Genomic DNA, 18,750 nt, shown 5'->3' on the forward strand with positions numbered 1-18,750 from the left:
AGTGTAGTCGAGGTCAAAGGCGCGAAAACGAGGCGGAATAAGACCGGCGGCGGGGGAGGAATACTGGGCGGGAGAGAAGAGAAAAGAGCGAGAAGACGTATTCCCTGAATTTTTTCTTCCAGTATGAAATTTTATTATATGATCAGCCCGCCGCAAATCTTGCGCAACGCCATATCCTCTATAAAATAATAATAAAAAAAATCACAAACTAAAAAAACAAGATCAAGTTGCGCGTAGATTCACTGGATAACTACCCTGGTTCCAGAGCCTCGAACGTCTCTCTATTTAGTGGCCAGAGTCTCAACCTCGCTGGCCACTAAATAGAGAGATCGCTGGCCACTAAATAGAGAGACGTTCGAGGCTCTGGAACCAGGGTACTGGATAACTCCCGTCGTATTCAAACCGTTTATTGACAGAAGAAAAGGCTTTCTGATTTGATTTTGCAATGAATGTGATGGGGCAGTGGTGGTTCCAAATCTAGAAATAAGTATAGTGTCAGTATCTAAATACGGAAAAGAAATCTGTTTTCACAAATAATAATCTTACCATGAGTCACTCCAATGATATTATTTTAAAAGTGACGTTAATTATAGACATTTGAATGCATAGAAATGATGCAATGCGGAAATTCCCGTCACTTTTAGGGATATAAAATATCCCCTTTTATGTAACATAACCATGACGCACTGGCGCGGGATACAGGGTAATCTGTATTAGCAAGCGTAAAATCCCCTTCACTTGTGAAAACAAGTTCAAGATTGCGGAATTCTCCTTGCGTTTTTACGTATGCAAAGTCTGCTGGGTCTCCGTCGTGGGAAAAGACGTGACGTTTGATGTTATAATTAAAAAAATGAGAACCTTAGCAAAAATGGGGTGAGATCTTACCATCTCGATAAATTATGCCGAGGATAGAAGTAATGTCGCGATATTTGCGTGAATGGTACACAAAAGAAAAGGTAATTGAGTTGATGCGCCCTGGATAAAATTTCCCCGACCTACCGCTGCGAGTATCCGCATGACCCTTGCCGCGTGCTGGTGACGTGATCGTAATAGGATACCTTACAGACCACAGTGTTTACAGAACCAAATTCAAATGTAACCGTTAAAAAGGCATCAGTTTGTAGAGAGGTCCGGAGATACCGAAGACAAGAGAAGTTGTTATAACCGAGGTAAGAGCCAAAGCATGCATGCTTCATTTACGGTATTAGAATTTACCAAACTTTTTTATCGCTGTTCATTGCGGAGCTGATGTCGCTAGAATAGCTACCAAATTCGTTTATTCCTTGCTGCATTAAATTAGACACGAGCGCGCCAGGGAAACCTGACTCAGATTGTTTCTAATGATACGTTTCTAATTTATATAGTCATTTTTACTCGGTGTAGTACTCACAAAACTAAAATTTTCACACTAAACCTATACTACATGGACGAATTGTTTATTTCGGGTATAAGTAAAAATCATGAGCTTCAAATTCCATAAAGGTTTTATATGTATCATTCATGACTATAGTGGTTAAATTGAAATTGAGCCGACCGCCGCGACTCTTGCTATATTTTTAGTGTTCAAGGAGTTTTTTTTTCTCGAATTTTTTTAGACACCACAGGTAGCCCAAGCTACTGTCTACTATTTACCAACAATTTACCATTAGTATTGTATCCTTATGTCAACACTTGCCGACACAGGTATCCTTAAGTCGCGATTAGAGCCTTCCGTTAGAAATTAATTTTTGTCATGAAATTTTAAGAGAGTATTTACGTTACCAGGCCGACCATGAGCGTAAATCACGTGTTGCTCCTGACTATTTTGCTTATCGTCGCCACGACAACCAGCCGAGGGAACCCATTCAAGATCGCCTACGCGAACCAGCAATGCAAGCTCAGCGGCTATACCATGGAAGTGACCGTTCACTCGTGCCAGCCCCGTAAAATCTCCGTGAACACGTGTGTAGGGACATGTGTGTCGTCAGCTCTCCCTGCCGCTGGTCTCAGGATCGAGCCCGCATGCACCTGTTGCCAGGAAATTGAAAGTCACGAAGTCGAGGTCGGACTGTGGTGCCAAGCCTCCCCTAATTCTGCTTGGACACAGGAATACCACGTGATAAAGACAGCCACTAAATGCGCGTGCAGGCCTTGCTGAAATGTCATGGATCAATGCGAACAAAAACAACAAAGTACGGATAAAGAAACCTGCAGACTTAACTGATTGCGTTGGCATTGACAGAAAGGATGAACTGGCTTTCACTTGTCTCACAGAAGAGATAGGCTAACTAGTGCAGTTACGTAAAATCAACACTTGTATAAACATGAGGACTACGGAGTTAAAAAGTTTTTGGAGAGAGTAAGGCCAAATATCACAAAAGTGTATAACACGTGTATTGCTGCACAAAGTGCCGCGCTAACAAGTGCGTGACAAGGCCGATAGGCTGTGCGGGCGCTCGTATGGATATTAGAACAGGTCTAGCATTAGGCAATTTGGCGACCTAGATGGAAGGGAAGGGGAGGGGAGGGGTGGGATGCGCCAAACCCCCCGTCGCGCCATATGAGCACGGCCGTTTCCTAATCGTTTCTTTGTTTGCTGAGGTTTACGGTGGGCAGGTTGATGCTTTTCAAGGGTAAGGATTAACCCATGCTTCACTTACAATGATGATTTGAGTGGCACAATGGTCGAAAGTATATTACCAAGACAACGTTGAAATACCATGGTTACACACGGATAGTTTTATTAAATATATACGACTTATATGCTGTATTCTTAGTTGATATATACGAAAGAAATATCTTCAAATAAACAAAATTAAATTCCTTTTCAATCACATTCTTCTACTTATTCTCCCCTTTCTTCTTGAAAGATTATTAAGACTATTGCACCTTCTCACTTAAAGTCATCTTACGCACTGGTTAACCTATAGGGAGACTGACTACTAGCATAGGTTCTCTTCTAAAATTTATATTTTTTATAAATTTATTTATTATCAATATTTATAATGTATACAGCTATTTAAATTTATAAATATCAATTTGATTTTTTTTTCCCATTTAGTTGGTGGTGAAATAATTATTTGGTATAAGTGTATATTTTTAATGTGACTTCATCTTGATGTACCCCTTGTACATTATTTGGTTATTTTTGCCTTGCTTTTTGTTCCACCCCGCTTTGTCTTTCTCCGGCATCTAAAACAAGACACGCCTTGCTTGGACGGTGCAGTCTCGATGAGTCGAAGAAATATGCTCCTCCCTAAGGGGGGATGTCCAAGACATCTCAAATTCTAATGTTGCGAAAAAGTAGGCTTTTCTTTTTCCTCAAAATGTAAAAAATATATCAAACAAAGAAGATCCTTCAGACCCCCTCCCCTTCATATCGACCCCTCCCCTTCATATCGACCCCTGCCCTTCAACATGGTAGACAATCGCAGCCATTATCTCCCGCTGTTTGGATCCAAGCGTACGGATTGACACCAGACGCGCAGTTTCCGAGTTTGATCCATTTCCATTTGGGATTGGCCGGCTTACAACAGGAACAAGTCTGCCAAGACAAGATGTGCTATGGCTTAGAACCGCTACAAGCACGCAATTGTGTTGAGAACTACGCTACAGAGGGGGTTTATATTTCTAATGCATGCTTAGAGGGATTAAGTAGGAAGAGCACACTATATACGAGGGCGCATCAAGGAACTCCTAAGGGGCCGACAACTTTTGAAGGGGAAGGGGGGGGGGGGCTTTTTGAAAAAAAAATCAAATGACCAAAAGAAATACCTTGTACGCCAGATACCTTTCCTAACAAAAAAGGTAGCCTCCCCCTTTAAATGTTCGATCAGTAAAAGGAGGAAGGGCGAGGGATATAACGGGGGGGGGGGGGGGTTAGACACTCGGAGCTGAACAACATGTTTTATCATTATCTCAGTAACGGGCTTACAGCTAGCAGCAGCAAGTTCTACCAACCTTGCTATAATTCGACGAGATCTCAAGCATTACCTTAATTAAAGATTCCCTCTCCGCCTCGCCTCTCGCTAGAAGTTGTCTTAAAAAAGCCTCTACTCACCTTTCTGAAGAAAGGCGCTGACTCATAAGGTATGACGTATGATTGACAGGTGCCAATACAGACGTACGTTCCAGCGTAGGTGGAGTCACATCCTGTTCTGTCAATCTTCTGGTAGTAATATTTGGTGTCACAGTACGGCTGGTATGGCTGGCTGGGCTGGCCCGAGTATAGACCCCATACTAATGCAAGACTGGTTACTACGATGGCGAGGTTTTTGGTTGCCACCATGTCTGTAGATAAAAAACAACAACCAAAAATGGTTGTGAGTAAACGAGTTTTAGTCTCCCGCGCATCGCATTCGTTCTTAGTGTCGCTCACGCGTTATGGGGATGGGAGCGTTGCGTGACCGACCGACACATAGAATGGCTGCGCGGAAGACTAGATATTACCGGACGTTCAAAAAAACTAAAAGACTAAGTATGGAGTTGATTTTCATCGAAAAACAGAATGACAATAGAAAGAAATGATTAGAAGAGCTCCCCTTACAACCCTAAACATTCTAGAGGGTTTCTTTGGAGGGTTTAAACCCACCGATTACAATCCCCCTGTCAGATAATCTAATGGATGCTCCCGTAGAATACTTCCATACTTGTTCATGTACACGAGGCGTTTTAACTGCGCCCTGTTTGTCAGGGTCTATTTCCAACGGACATCGGGCGTTGTGGTCGTTGTGGTCCTCCCATAATGCATTATCGTATAGTTTGCAGTACGCACAAAAGCAACAGCCTCGACTTGTTTATTTTGTAGATATCTTATCTGGGTTATCATTTGTAATGTATTTTTTCATGCTAGACTAGCTTGACCCCTATGTTATCGGACCACACATGTATAGTCTTCATGACTATCGGTTTGTCCAAACAGGTCAGAGTAATTGACACAGCATTCAAACAGAACCAACGGTCTTTGCGGGCTTTCCCCCAGAGTTCCCAGGCGCATAGCGATTTCCTTTTTGAAATATATGCCCTTCCCTCCCCCCCACGTGAACTGACTGAGCCCTTGAATGAGGTGAAATATTTTGAAAAAAACTCCCCATATCCTGATCTCGTAGCCCTGAAGCCTGCCAGATAGAATAACCTGGTGTCAGTTTGTTCGCGAATTCAAAAATCGTACCCTGGGAAATATTGCATTAAACAAAAACTTACTATACAACCAGTCGATTTACTTGACGGTTGAAAATAAGAGAGGATGACAATTTCTTGTCACCAAATAAAGATTAGATAGCGTCTTCTTCGTATTCCTTCGCTCCACGCACATATGCGAGTGTTATGGCTTGTACAGTCCAGTATTATCAATTAATCTATAGAAGCTATACAAGGATTAGATGTCCATCATACGCGCTTAACTCCTAATAAAACAGTTCATCTTATTATATTCGTCGTAGATGAAGAGTTGTGGATAAACTTACCTGGGATGGTAAAAACCGAAGCTAAGGCGCAAAGAAACGACGGTTGGAGTATTTGACCGCTGCAAATAATATCAACGGCCGCAGGGCGTCTCGGCTCATATTTCCGTCATGACTGCAAGATGAGAAAGAAAACACTCGCCACGCAGATAATGCCACCTCGTGACACCGGAGATCCGCATTCCCACACTCTGACTATTTAGACCAATGGATTTAAACTGCAATATACAGAATGCCTGAGGTTTTTGCTCAAAGGTATGCAAATAGAAAATTTTGCTGTGAATTTCAACTGGGTTGAGCCATTATTGCTAGAGCGAGCGCAGCGAGCGGCCATGATTTTTCGCATGTGCCTGTATTCACGATAATGTTTAAAACTCCTTCGATTATTCCGCGAATTCGATGGCGAAAACAAACAAAAAATATTTGGTAAGTATGACGACGTTGCGTAGACGCTACGAAAAAAATATTTTGATGCTACTTTACTAAAACAACATCCGCCATGGACGCGTGAAAGGAGCTGGATTGAAGAATCCACATGAATAATTGGGAAACGGTACGATAATCTAAAAAGGATGAGAAAGTTTAAACCCTCAGCATGTCTAGAGGTAAACATAAAGACTTATGCGCAGCTGATAATACAGCCCCTTTAAGTAACATCTCCACTGATAACGTCACGCTACTGGCTGACCTGTCATGGAACCGAGAAGCACGTGGTGAGCACGCCCTTGCTATGCCCGCTCAGCTCTATCTGGAACATTAGCCTGAGACATTAACATTATTAATCCACTCCACCCAGCCATCAGCGCGGGGTATAACACTAGGCTCGGATTGATCCATTATAGTGCGCATTTTCCTTGCCGCACGCCCGATTGTTTCTGGGTACATGGCTGCTTGCTGGTAGGTGAGCAGAGAATGTTTGCTCAAGATATGGGCCACGGTCTAGACAAACGCAAGAATTTCATCTAACGCTTGCTGTACCTAAATAAAAAGCGGTTATACTTATAACAGTGGTACTCTCACAACAAGTGATCATAAAAAGGCCAAGCGCGCTTATGCCAATCAAGTTTTTGGGCTGTAACTAAAGTCCCGGCTTCTTTATAACCCTAGGGCACGAGGACAACACATACCCTGGTAAAAAAGGGACACTTAGACAACACAGCCCACAGGTAAACTAGGGCAACACAGCCCACTGGTAAACTAGGGCAACACAGCCCCCTGGTAAACTAGGGCAGCACAGCCCACTGATAAACTAGGGCAACACAGCCCACTGGTAAACTAGGGCAACACAGCCCACTGGTAAACTAGGGCAACACATACCCTGGTAAACTAGGGCAACACAGCCCACTGGTAAACTAGGACAACACAGCCCCTGGTAAACTAGGGCAACACAGCCCACTAGTAAACTAGGACAACACAGCCCACTGGTAAACTAGGACAACACAGCCCACTGGTAAACTAGGGCAACACAGCCCCTGGTAAACTAGGGCAACACAGCCTACTGGTAAACTAGGGCAACACAGAACCTGGTAAACTAGGACAACACAGCCCCTGGTAAACTAGGACAACACAGCCCACTGGTAAACCAGGGCAACACAGCCCCTGGTAAACAAGGGCAACACAGCCCCTGGTAAACTAGGGCAACACAGCCCCTGGTAAACTAGGGCAACACAGCCCCTGGTAAACTAGGGCAACACAGCCCCTGGTAAACTAGGACAACACAGCCACTGGTAAACTAGGGCAACACAGAACCTGGTAAACTAGGACAACACAGTCCCTGGTAAACTAGGGCAACACAGAACCTGGTAAACTAGGGCAACATAGAACCTGGTAAACTAGGGCAACACAGCCCACTGGTAAACTAGGGCAACACAGCCCACTGGTAAACTAGGGCAACACAGCCCACTGGTAAACTAGGGCAACACAGCCCACTGGTAAACTAGGGCAACACAGAACCTGGTAAACTAGGGCAACACAGCCCCTGGTAAACAAGGGCAACACAGCCCCTGGTAAACTAGGGCAACACAGAACCTGGTAAACTAGGACAACACAGCCCACTGGTAAACTAGGACAACACAGCCCACTGGTAAACTAGGGCAACACAGCCCACTGGTAAACTAGGGCAACACAGCCCACTGGTAAACTAGGGCAACACAGCCCACTGGTAAACTAGGGCAACACAGCCCACTGGTAAACTAGGGCAACACAGTCCCTGGTAAACTAGGGCGACACAGCCCCTGGTAAACAAGGGCAACACAGCCCACTGGTAAACTAGGGCAACACAGCCCACTGGTAAACTAGGGCAACACAGTCCCTGGTAAACAAGGGCAACACAGCCCCCTTGAAATAATTGGAAAGCTATTACTTGCACGTTACATGTTTTTGTCCTCAACAATGTTTTTTCCAGGTGTCTTAAATTTTTTACAACAACATCTTAACATAGCAGCTTCCACCACCTCTAACCTTTCAATAACATAATTTTTTGTTTTATTATCACTAAAAGGTCATGGCATTGATGAGGCCGGATAAGAAAAATTTGAGTGGGCACGAACGCCTGCGGTATATTTCACTGGTTTCGTCAGTGGACTTCTCCCCGGATGGCCCGCTCCTCGCCAGCACTGGGGCAGATTCATCATATGGTCATCATACGTCATCATATGGGATATCCCAACAGCTGATTATCTAAAAACAAAATAACTTAACTACGAAAATATTTGCGTCGTTTAATTGGCTCGTTGATACAAGTAACTGTAATGATAAGAGCACGGGGATAGGTGAGCGCCGCTTTATACCAAAACCTCATGCTTGAGATACTTAATTCTGAAGACCATTACAAGTATTTTATCTCCTTATAGGGGAGTGCCGCTATACCTTCAACATCCCCAACGACGTTTCATCTGTTCCATTCAAAAGCACACCACAAGGAACCCATCTAGCGGCAGCGCCTGGTCCACACATGACAATCACTCTTATTGACGTGGAGGAGGACCCACAGATTATCGCTCTTCTCGGAGGCCAATATGATTGGGTAATGGATGTGACATGTAGCTCGGATTTGGCGATGCTGACATCAGGATCATGTGACCAAACAGTCCGGCTATTGAGCTGCGCGACACTCAAAAAGGCTCGGTTCCATTCTGGAGTGCTGTAGTGTGACGTACTGTCACGGAGGAAAATTACGAAACAGAGATTAACGTCATCTTTGACAACTAAATATTATATTACTTTATTAAACAACGACCTTCCTGAAGTTAAGAGACCGTTAAAAGTATGTTTTGTTTATTCAACTAAAAGGCGTCTGTTTGTTTGAGCAAGTTATATCAACAAAAACTTTAGCTGTTCCTATGAAATAAGATAGGGAAAAATAAGAAGTTGACCCTTTACCCAGTGGAAAAGTAGGCGTGGCCCGTCCTTTTTCCAGGGGTGTTTGACAATCGGGATTTGGCCGCCAATTCTCGGTTCGTGCTTTTTAACGAAGGAAGAAAAGTTGGGTATGAGTTCACACAGGGCTTACCTTGAGTAGGATTCAGACCTGGCCGTCGGCGGAATTAAGATTTAGTACGGTTTAAGATTTTGAGAGCAAAAATGATTTGAATATTGTTTATCATTATATTCATGTGTATATCTTGCCATGCGCACTGGCACAGCTAGCAGTTAGTGTGTGACAACCGTAGTCAGTAGCAACATGTAAACATTGCGTAAGTCACGGTAGCCCAAGGGTAACAAACCGACACACCCATGGGTGGGGGGTAGTTCGTTCCTGGGACGCTTTGTCTAAACAGAGCTAAAAGCTTTCCATGGCTGTCAGTGTCGGATTACCAGAGGGACTGTTATGTATGTTATTGATTGATGTTACCATGGAGATAGCGTGCTTGCCCGGAGAGAGCGCGCCGAATTTGTAGAGCTCGGTTGTTGAAAGTAAAAGCTTGTGTTGTGTTCAGAGTAGCGCTCATAATTGTGTCTTCCGGACTTGACAGGGACGCCGTCGTAGGACCATATAAAAAGGGGTGCGGTAGAAGCCGCAGTCAGATCTTGTAAACCTTCAAATTGTAACAGCGAAGTAAAGCCTGGTACCTGTACCGCCCCCAATACAGTCTACTGTCGTTGTTACAGTACTCTGATGATGGCATGTGGTTTGCGTCTGCCTCGGATGACTTCAAGGTGAGTTCTGGCATTATATAAAAGTTTATTATTCGTAGCGTGCACACTACAGCAGGGGAAGGATTCGGGTTGGATATCCACCCCAATTAAAAAGGTAAAAAAACGTCTCTTTATTTAGTATAGAATAATGGAAAAGTTCTCAAACTCGTGCCCGGCCTTGTTTATCTAGCCCCACCTATATAAATAATGGATGTGTGGACTCCTAAACGGGACACGCATATACTCGCGTTAACGGAATTCGCGTATAAAATATTCTCGAATCACAATGTTTTATTACTGCAACAGGTGTGCGTGTGGAACATGGCCACACAACAGCACGTTTCACCGAACATGGGTCATGAAAAGAATTACGAGTTCTCGTGTGGGGTGCGCGCTTACATCTTCTCTCACGACGCGAGCCTAGTTAATCCTGGCGGCGCTGGGAGGTCACCGCGTGACTCAGTACACTGTGTTCTCCCCTTCTGGGGAATTCGTCATCTCCAGCTCCATTGACAACACCGCGCAGGTGATATTTTTCATGAGAAATTCATGAAAAATATCACGCACAATTGTTACATTATTTTTGCTAACGATTCGAAATAAATATCATAAGAATAATAAGGACAGGTTGAAAAACATAAACATAATTATTAACTATATATTCCCTCCTTATCCCCTACTTCCTTATAAACCTATGCTTTATCTGTGCACTGACAATATTAAATACAAGAAATCCTTTATTGTAATGTCAGCATCCTTTATGTCCCAAATGACCTCTAACTTCACACAGCGAGCCCCCTTCACTAAACACATTAAAATAGAATATTTCGTCGTTTGAATATGCCGAAAGTATCCATTCTAAAAGAAAATGCTTGGAAAACAATTATCTGTTCCTTTTTACCAAGAAGAACCATTCCTTTTTTCCCAGCCAGCTGTGGTTAGGCATTTTAGCACATGAAAATTTACCGTATAAGCGTGTCGCTTCGACACACACCGCCATGTAACTGGACTACCTGTGCCGTCTTCTCACACGACGAGTGCCATATCGCTACCTAATAATAATAATAATAATAACAACAACAACAACAACAACAACAACAATAACAATAATAATAATTATTATAATAATAATAATGATGATGATGATGATAATAATAATAATAATAGTAATAATAATAATAATAATAATAATGATGATGATGATAATAATAATAGTAATAGTAATAGTAATAGTAATAGTAATAGTAATAGTAATAGTAATAGTAATAGTAATAGTAATAGTAATAGTAATAGTAATAGTAATAGTAATAGTAATAGTAATAATAATAATAATACCTATAATGGTAATTAATAATAATAGTACCTATATCACAGTTGTACGCTCCTAGTGATTGGCTTACTCATAGTACCTATATCACAGTTGTACGCTCCTAGTGATGGGCTCACTCATAGTACCTATATCACAGTTGTACGCTTTTAGTTATTGGCTCACTTATAGTACCTATATCACAGTTGTACGCTCCTATTGATTGGCTCACTCATAGTACCTATATCACAGTTGTACGCTCCTATTGATTGGCTCACTCATAGTACCTATATCACAGTTGTACGCTCCTATTGATTGGCTCACTTATAGTACCTATATCACAGTTGTACGCTCCTATTGATTGGCTCACTTATAGTACCTATATCACAGTTGTACGCTCCTATTGATTGGCTCACTCATAGTACCTATATCACAGTTGTACGCTCCTATTGATTGGCTCACTCATAGTACCTATATCACAGTTGTACGCTCCTATTGATTGGCTCACTCATAGTACCTATATCACAGTTGTACGATCCTAGTGATGGGCTCACTCATAGTACCTATATCACAGTTGTACGCTCCTAGTGATGGGCTCACTCATAGTACCTATATCACAGTTGTACGCTTTTAGTTATTGGCTCACTTATAGTACCTATATCACAGTTGTACGCTCCTAGTGATGGGCTCACTCATAGTACCTATATCACAGTTGTACGCTTTTAGTTATTGGCTCACTTATAGTACCTATATCACAGTTGTACGCTTCTAGTGATGGACTCACTCATAGTACCTATATCACAGTTGTACGCTCCTAGTGATGGGCTCACTCATAGTACCTATATCACAGTTGTAAGCTCCTAGCGATGGGCTCACTCATAGTACCTATGTCACAGTTGTACGCTCCTATTGATTGGCTCTTTCATAGTACCTATATCACAGTTGTACGCTCCTAGTGGTTGGCTCACTCATGGTACCTATATCACAGTTGTACGCTCCTAGTGATTGGCTTACTCATGGTACCTATATCACAGTTGTACGCTCCTAGTGATGGGCTCACTCATTGTACCTATATCACAGTTGTACGCTCCTAGTGATAGACTCATAGTACCTATATCACAGTTGTACGCTCCTAGTGATTGGCTTACTCATGGTACCTATATCACAGTTGTACGCTCCTAGTTATGGACTCACTCATAGTACCTATATCACAGTTGTACGCTTTTAGTTATTGGCTCACTCATAGTACCTATATCACAGTTGTACGCTCCTAGTTATGGACTCACTCATAGTACCTATATCACAGTTGTACGCTTTTAGTTATTGGCTCACTCATAGTACCTATATCACAGTTGTACTCTCCTAGTGATTGGCTCACTCATAGTACCTATGTCACAGTTGTACGCTCCTAGTTATGGGCTAACTCATAGTACCTATATCACAGTTGTACACTCCTAGTGATGGGCTCACTCGTGGTACCTATATCACAGTTGTATGCTCCTAGTGATGGGCTCACTCATAGTACCTATATCACAGTTGTATGCTCCTAGTGATGGGCTCACTCGTAGTACCTATATCACAGTTGTATGCTCCTAGTGATGGGCTCACTCATAGTACCTATATCACAGTTGTACGCTCCTAGTGATGGGCTCACTCATAGTACCTATATCACAGTTGTACGCTCCTAGTGATGGGCTCACTCGTGGTACCTATATCACAGTTGTACGCTCCTAGTGATGGGCTCACTCGTGGTACCTATATCACAGTTGTATGCTCCTAGTGATGGGCTCACTCATAGTACCTATATCACAGTTGTACGCTCCTAGTGATGGGCTCACTCGTAGTACCTATATCACAGTTGTACGCTCCTAGTGATGGGCTCACTCATAGTACCTATATCACAGTTGTACGCTCCTAGTGATGGGCTCACTCATAGTACCTATATCACAGTTGTACCTTCCTAGTGATGGGCTCACTCGTAGTACCTATATCACAGTTGTATGCTCCTAGTGATGGGCTCACTCATAGTACCTATATCACAGTTGTACGCTCCTAGTGATGGGCTCACTCGTAGTACCTATATCACAGTTGTACGCTCCTAGTGATGGGCTCACTCATAGTACCTATATCACAGTTGTACGCTCCTAGTGATGGGCTCACTCATAGTACCTATATCACAGTTGTACCTTCCTAGTGATGGGCTCACTCGTAGTACCTATATCACAGTTGTACGCTCCTAGTGATGGGCTCACTCATAGTACCTATATCACAGTTGTACGCTCCTAGTGATGGGCTCACTCATAGTACCTATATCACAGTTGTACCTTCCTAGTGATGGGCTCACTCGTAGTACCTATATCACAGTTGCACGATCCTAGTAATTGGCTCACTCATGGTACCTATATCACAGTTGTACTCTCCTAGTGATGGGCTCACTCATGGTACCTATATCACAGTTGTACGCTCCTAGTGATTGGCTCACTCATGGTACCTATATCACAGTTGTACGCTTCTAGTGATTGGCTCACTCATAGTACCTATGTCACAGTTGTACTCTCCTAGTGATGGGCTCACTCATAGTACCTATGTCACAGTTGTACACTCCTAGTGATGGGCTCACTCATGGTACCTATATCACAGTTGTACGCTCCTAGTGATGGGCTCACTCATAGTACCTATATCACAGTTGTACGCTTCTAGTAATGGCCTCACTCATAGTACCTATATCACAGTTGTACGCTCCTAGTGATTGGCTCACTCATAGTACCTATGTCACAGTTGTACGCTCCTAGTGATGGGCTCACTCATAGTACCTATATCACAGTTGTACGCTCCTAGTGATGGACTCACTCATAGTACCTATGTCACAGTTGTACACTCCTAGTGATGGGCTCTTTCATAGTACCTATATCACAGTTGTACGCTCCTAGTGATGGGCTCACTCATAGTACCTATATCACAGTTGTACGCCCCTAGTGATGGGCTTACTCATAGTACCTATATCACAGTTGTACGCTCCTAGTGATGGGCTCACTCATAGTACCTATATCACAGTTGTACACTCCTAGTGATTGGCTCACTCATTTACCTATATCACAGTTGTACGCTTCTAGTGATTGGCTCACTCATTTACCTATATCACAGTTGTACGCTCCTAGTGATGGGCTCACTCGTGGTACCTATATCACAGTTGTATGCTCCTAGTGATGGGCTCACTCATAGTACCTATATCACAGTTGTACGCTTCTAGTGATTGGCTCACTCATTTACCTATATCACAGTTGTACGCTCCTAGTGATTGGCTCACCCATAGTACCTATATCACAGTTGTACGCTCCTAGTGATGGGCTCACTCATAGTACCTATATCACAGTTGTACACTCCTAGTGATGGGCTCACTCGTAGTACCTATATCACAGCTGTACGCTCCTAGTGATGGGCTCACTCATAGTACCTATATCACAGCTGCACGCTCCTAGTGATGGGCTCACTCATAGTACCTATATCACAGTTGTACGCTTCTAGTAATGGCCTCACTCATAGTACCTATATCACAGTTGTACGCTCCTAGTGATTGGCTCACTCATAGTACCTATGTCACAGTTGTACGCTCCTAGTGATGGGCTCACTCATAGTACCTATATCACAGTTGTACGCTCCTAGTGATGGACTCACTCATAGTACCTATATCACAGTTGTACGCTCCTAGTGATGGGCTTACTCATAGTACCTATATCACAGTTGTACACTCCTAGTGATGGGCTCACTCATGGTACCTATATCACAGTTGCACGATCCTAGTGATTGGCTCACTCATAGTACTTATATCACAGTTGTACGCTCCTACTGATGGACTCACTCATGGTACCTATATCACAGTTGTACACTCCTAGTGATGGCCTCACTCATAGTACCTATATCACAGTTGTACGCTCCTACTGATGGACTCACTCATGGTAACTATATCACAGGTGTACGCTCCTACTGATGGACTCACTCATGGTACCTATATCATAGTTGTACGCTCCTATTGATTGGCTCACTCATAGTACCTATATCACAGTTGTACACTCCTAGTGATAGGCTCACTCATGGTACCTGTATCACAGTTGTACACTCCTAGCGATGGGCTAACTCATAGTACCTATATCACAGTTGTACACTTCTAGTGATGGGCTCACTCATAGTACCTATATCACAGTTGCACGCTCCTACTGATGGACTCACTCATGGTACCTATATCACAGTTGTACGCTCCTAGTGATGGGTTCACTCATAGTACCTATATCACAGTTGTACGCTCCTAGTGATTGGCTCACTCATAGTACTTATATCACAGTTGTACGCTCCTACTGATGGACTCACTCATGGTACCTATATCATAGTTGTACGCTCCTATTGATTGGCTCACTCATAGTACCTATATCACAGTTGTACGCTCCTAGTGATGGGCTAACTCGTGGTACCTATATCACAGTTGTACACTCCTAGTGATGGCCTCACTCGTAGTACCTATATCACAAAGGTACGCTCCTACTGATGGACTCACTCATAGTACCTATATCACAGTTGTACGATCCTAGTGATGGGCTCACTCATAGTACCTATATCACAGTTGTACACTCCTAGTGATGGCCTCACTCGTAGTACCTATATCACAGTTGTACACTCCTAGTGATGGCCTCACTCGTAGTACCTATATCACAAAGGTACGCTCCTAGTGATGGGCTCACTCATAGTACCTATATCACAGTTGTACGATCCTAGTGATGGGCTCACTCATAGTACCTATATCACAGTTGTACACTCCTATTGATTGGCTCACTCATAGTACCTATATCACAGTTGTACACTCCTAGTGATTGGCTCACTCATTTACCTATATCACAGTTGTACACTCCTAGTGATGGGCTCACTCGTAGTACCTATATCACAGCTGTACGCTCCTAGTGATGGGCTCACTCATAGTACCTATATCACAGCTGCACGCTCCTAGTGATGGGCTCACTCATAGTACCTATATCACAGTTGCACGATCCTAGTGATTGGCTCACTCATAGTACCTATATCACAGTTGTACACTCCTAGTGATTGGCTCACTCATTTACCTATATCACAGTTGTACACTCCTAGTGATGGGCTCACTCGTAGTACCTATATCACAGTTGTACGCTCCTACTGATGGACTCACTCATGGTACCTATATCACAGTTGTACACTCCTAGTGATGGCCTCACTCATAGTACCTATACCACAGTTGTACGCTCCTACTGATGGACTCACTCATGGTAACTATATCACAGTTGTACGCTCCTACTGATGGGCTAACTCATGGTACGTATATCATAGTTGTACCCTCCTATTGATAGGCTCACTCATAGTACCTATATCACAGTTGTACGCTCCTAGTGATGGGCTAACTCATGGTACCTATATCACAGTTGTACACTCCTAGTGATGGGCTAACTCATGGTACCTATATCACAGTTGTACACTCCTAGTGATTGGCTCACTCATAGTACCTATATCACAGTTGTACGCTTCTAGTTATGGGCTCACTCATAGTACCTATATCACAGTTGTACGCTCCTAGTGATGGGCTAACTCGTGGTACCTATATCACAGTTTTATGAATGGGTCCTTACGAGCATTGACATTGTCACTAACGATATTGTCATCGATTTGTAACAAGGAAAACCCCTCCACCGAATTAAGACTAACAACATTGTTACGACGTTTCATGTTATCGCATATTAAGTTACGACGTTTCAGGTTATCGCATATTAAGTTTTGAGCCCCGGGCGCTTGTTGAAATTATTACGGTGGTTTACTAGATGCACGACAAATAATGATTCTGATAGAAACTTAAATTTCCAAATACAGAATTAAGTAGAAAATAATGATTCTGATAGAAACTTAAATTTCCAAATACCGAATTAAGTCTAACAACATTGTTACGACGTTTCAGGTTATCGCATATTAAGTTTTGAGCCCCGGGTGCTTTAGAATAATTACGGTAGTTTACTAGATACACATCAAAGAGCGCTTGACTGAGTAGCAGAGACTGGTTCTATGTGAAGAAATGCAGCTATTTCTATCTTACAAAGAGTATATCGCTAGCTGGCTTACTTCGAACAGCGGTCCAAAGCAAAGTGATTGGATCACTCGTGGTTTGCTTTATGAGAGTCCCATTCTATAGCAGAACAGTTTGTTTGTAGATGGCCCCTAAGGGACGCAAAGTCAGCGTTCTTAAAATCATAAACAGATCTGGATGGTGAATTTATTATCTTGGCGGAACGGCGAAAATCAAAATAGATGCATTTGTGATCGGACGGTAAACAATTGTTTCCCTCCACAAAAACCGAGTCCACTAGATTTATTGTAGTTGTACGCTCCTAGTTATGGGCTCACTCATAATACCTATATCACATGTACGCTCCTAGTTATGGGCTCAAGAAATTGTATACTATGCTGGGAGTAATTAAAATATGCAAAAGCATGGCCATGTCTGTGTTTTGACTATCTGACACTAAAAACGTAAAGTGGGCGTACGAGAGAATAGATAAGCATTCCTTTGCGCTATTGTAGATTCTGGTGTGGCTAGACAGCAGCGCATGAAAAATGAATAATCGAAAACCGTTATAGCTCTCGTAACAAACACAGGAGAGTCTTCGTAATTCTATTTCATCATCGGACTGGAATATGGCTCAAGTCAGCACCGCATGTCCCCTGCTAGCAGAGGCCTCTTTTCTCTGTATTTCGCTGGGAAATACAGAGAAAAGAGGCCTCTGCTAGCAGGGAACACCGCATGGAGGGCGATATTCAACTGCGTAAATTACCTCGAGGGTGCTGGCATCCTTGCCGTCCCCTACACAATGCAGCTTGGCGGCCTTCCTGCTGTCATTGCTTACATCTTGTTTCCAATACTTGCGGGATACACGGCGCGAATTCTTGTGGATTGTTTGTACGATGACGACGCTTTGCTCCGTGAAAAAAGAGTTCGCTCAACTTACCAGGAGATCTTGTTAGAGTGCTGGCCTCCAGCTGCCGATATCCTACGATGGTTTCTTTGTATTCATTGGTTCGTTTGGGCAGCCTCATATTTTACTGCTGCTAAGTCTCTGTTGGGTGATTTGTGGCCTATCCCCTCAGTCGCCCTAATAGCTATCATTGGTGGGTTAACCCTTCCAACTCTATTCATCCCGGATTTAAAGAAACTGGCTTGGCTGAGCCTGGCTTGCTTCGTTGCAACAATGACGACTTTTGTAGGAACATTGGGTGCAGAATTAATGGAACGGCGCAAAATACATTTTAGCTCCCTCATGTTTTGGGACACTGAAGTTTTTTTCTATCTTGCAACGTAGCTTTATTTACTTACAGCATTGCGGAAGTTGCTCCGGCTATCGAGGGAAGCATGAGCGATCGTTCACAATTTACTGTGGTTATAGTTATAACTTACATTATCGAAGCGACAATTAAATGCTCTTTCGGTCTTGTCGCTGTACTCGTGTATTCAACAGACACGCAAGATGTGGTCATTAATAACCTACCCGATGGAGCTATACGGAAAGTTGTTTGCGTCTCATCTGCATTGTTTATCATCTCAACAGTAACTATGATGCTGAAGATGTGTCTTACGGAGATTGAGAAGATTTCTATCTTCACGCGTTTTAAAAATGCTCTACCCTCGGAGAGGTTAAGCTTCGTCATGTGGCGTGTTTTGTTGCTGGTCGCCGCACTAACAACTGGAGAAGTCATTCCAAGCTTCGCATTACTCTTGTCGCTTTCTGGCCTCTGTAATTACATCAAAGTTTTGTTTCTCCCTGCTGCGCTACACTTGAGCCTAAAACATGAAGTGCTATCAAC

At 43.1% G+C, this 18,750-nt stretch overlaps 3 long non-coding RNA genes across 3 annotated transcripts; 1 reads left to right on the forward strand and 2 right to left on the reverse strand.

The window, feature by feature from the left end:
- Window positions 1–329: 329 nt before the first annotated feature.
- LOC5516126 lies at window positions 330–2,810 on the forward strand. Its single transcript, XR_004297080.2, has 2 exons — window positions 330–1,169; window positions 1,765–2,810. It is a non-coding gene; the product is annotated as an uncharacterized LOC5516126 (long non-coding RNA).
- On the reverse strand, window positions 2,696–5,575 carry LOC116620228. The gene is made up of 3 exons (XR_004297076.2): window positions 5,445–5,575; window positions 4,040–4,269; window positions 2,696–3,523 (listed from the first exon to the last, which is right to left on the reverse strand). It is a non-coding gene; the product is annotated as an uncharacterized LOC116620228 (long non-coding RNA).
- Window positions 5,576–7,817: 2,242 nt separating this feature from the next.
- Window positions 7,818–17,387, reverse strand: LOC125560955. Its single transcript, XR_007306968.1, has 4 exons — window positions 17,014–17,387; window positions 10,545–10,630; window positions 8,310–9,606; window positions 7,818–8,120 (listed from the first exon to the last, which is right to left on the reverse strand). It is a non-coding gene; the product is annotated as an uncharacterized LOC125560955 (long non-coding RNA).
- Between the last annotated feature and the right edge of the window lie 1,363 nt (window positions 17,388–18,750).

Source organism: Nematostella vectensis, chromosome 2 (assembly GCF_932526225.1).
Source record: "Nematostella vectensis chromosome 2, jaNemVect1.1, whole genome shotgun sequence".
NCBI lineage: Eukaryota > Metazoa > Cnidaria > Anthozoa > Actiniaria > Edwardsiidae > Nematostella > Nematostella vectensis.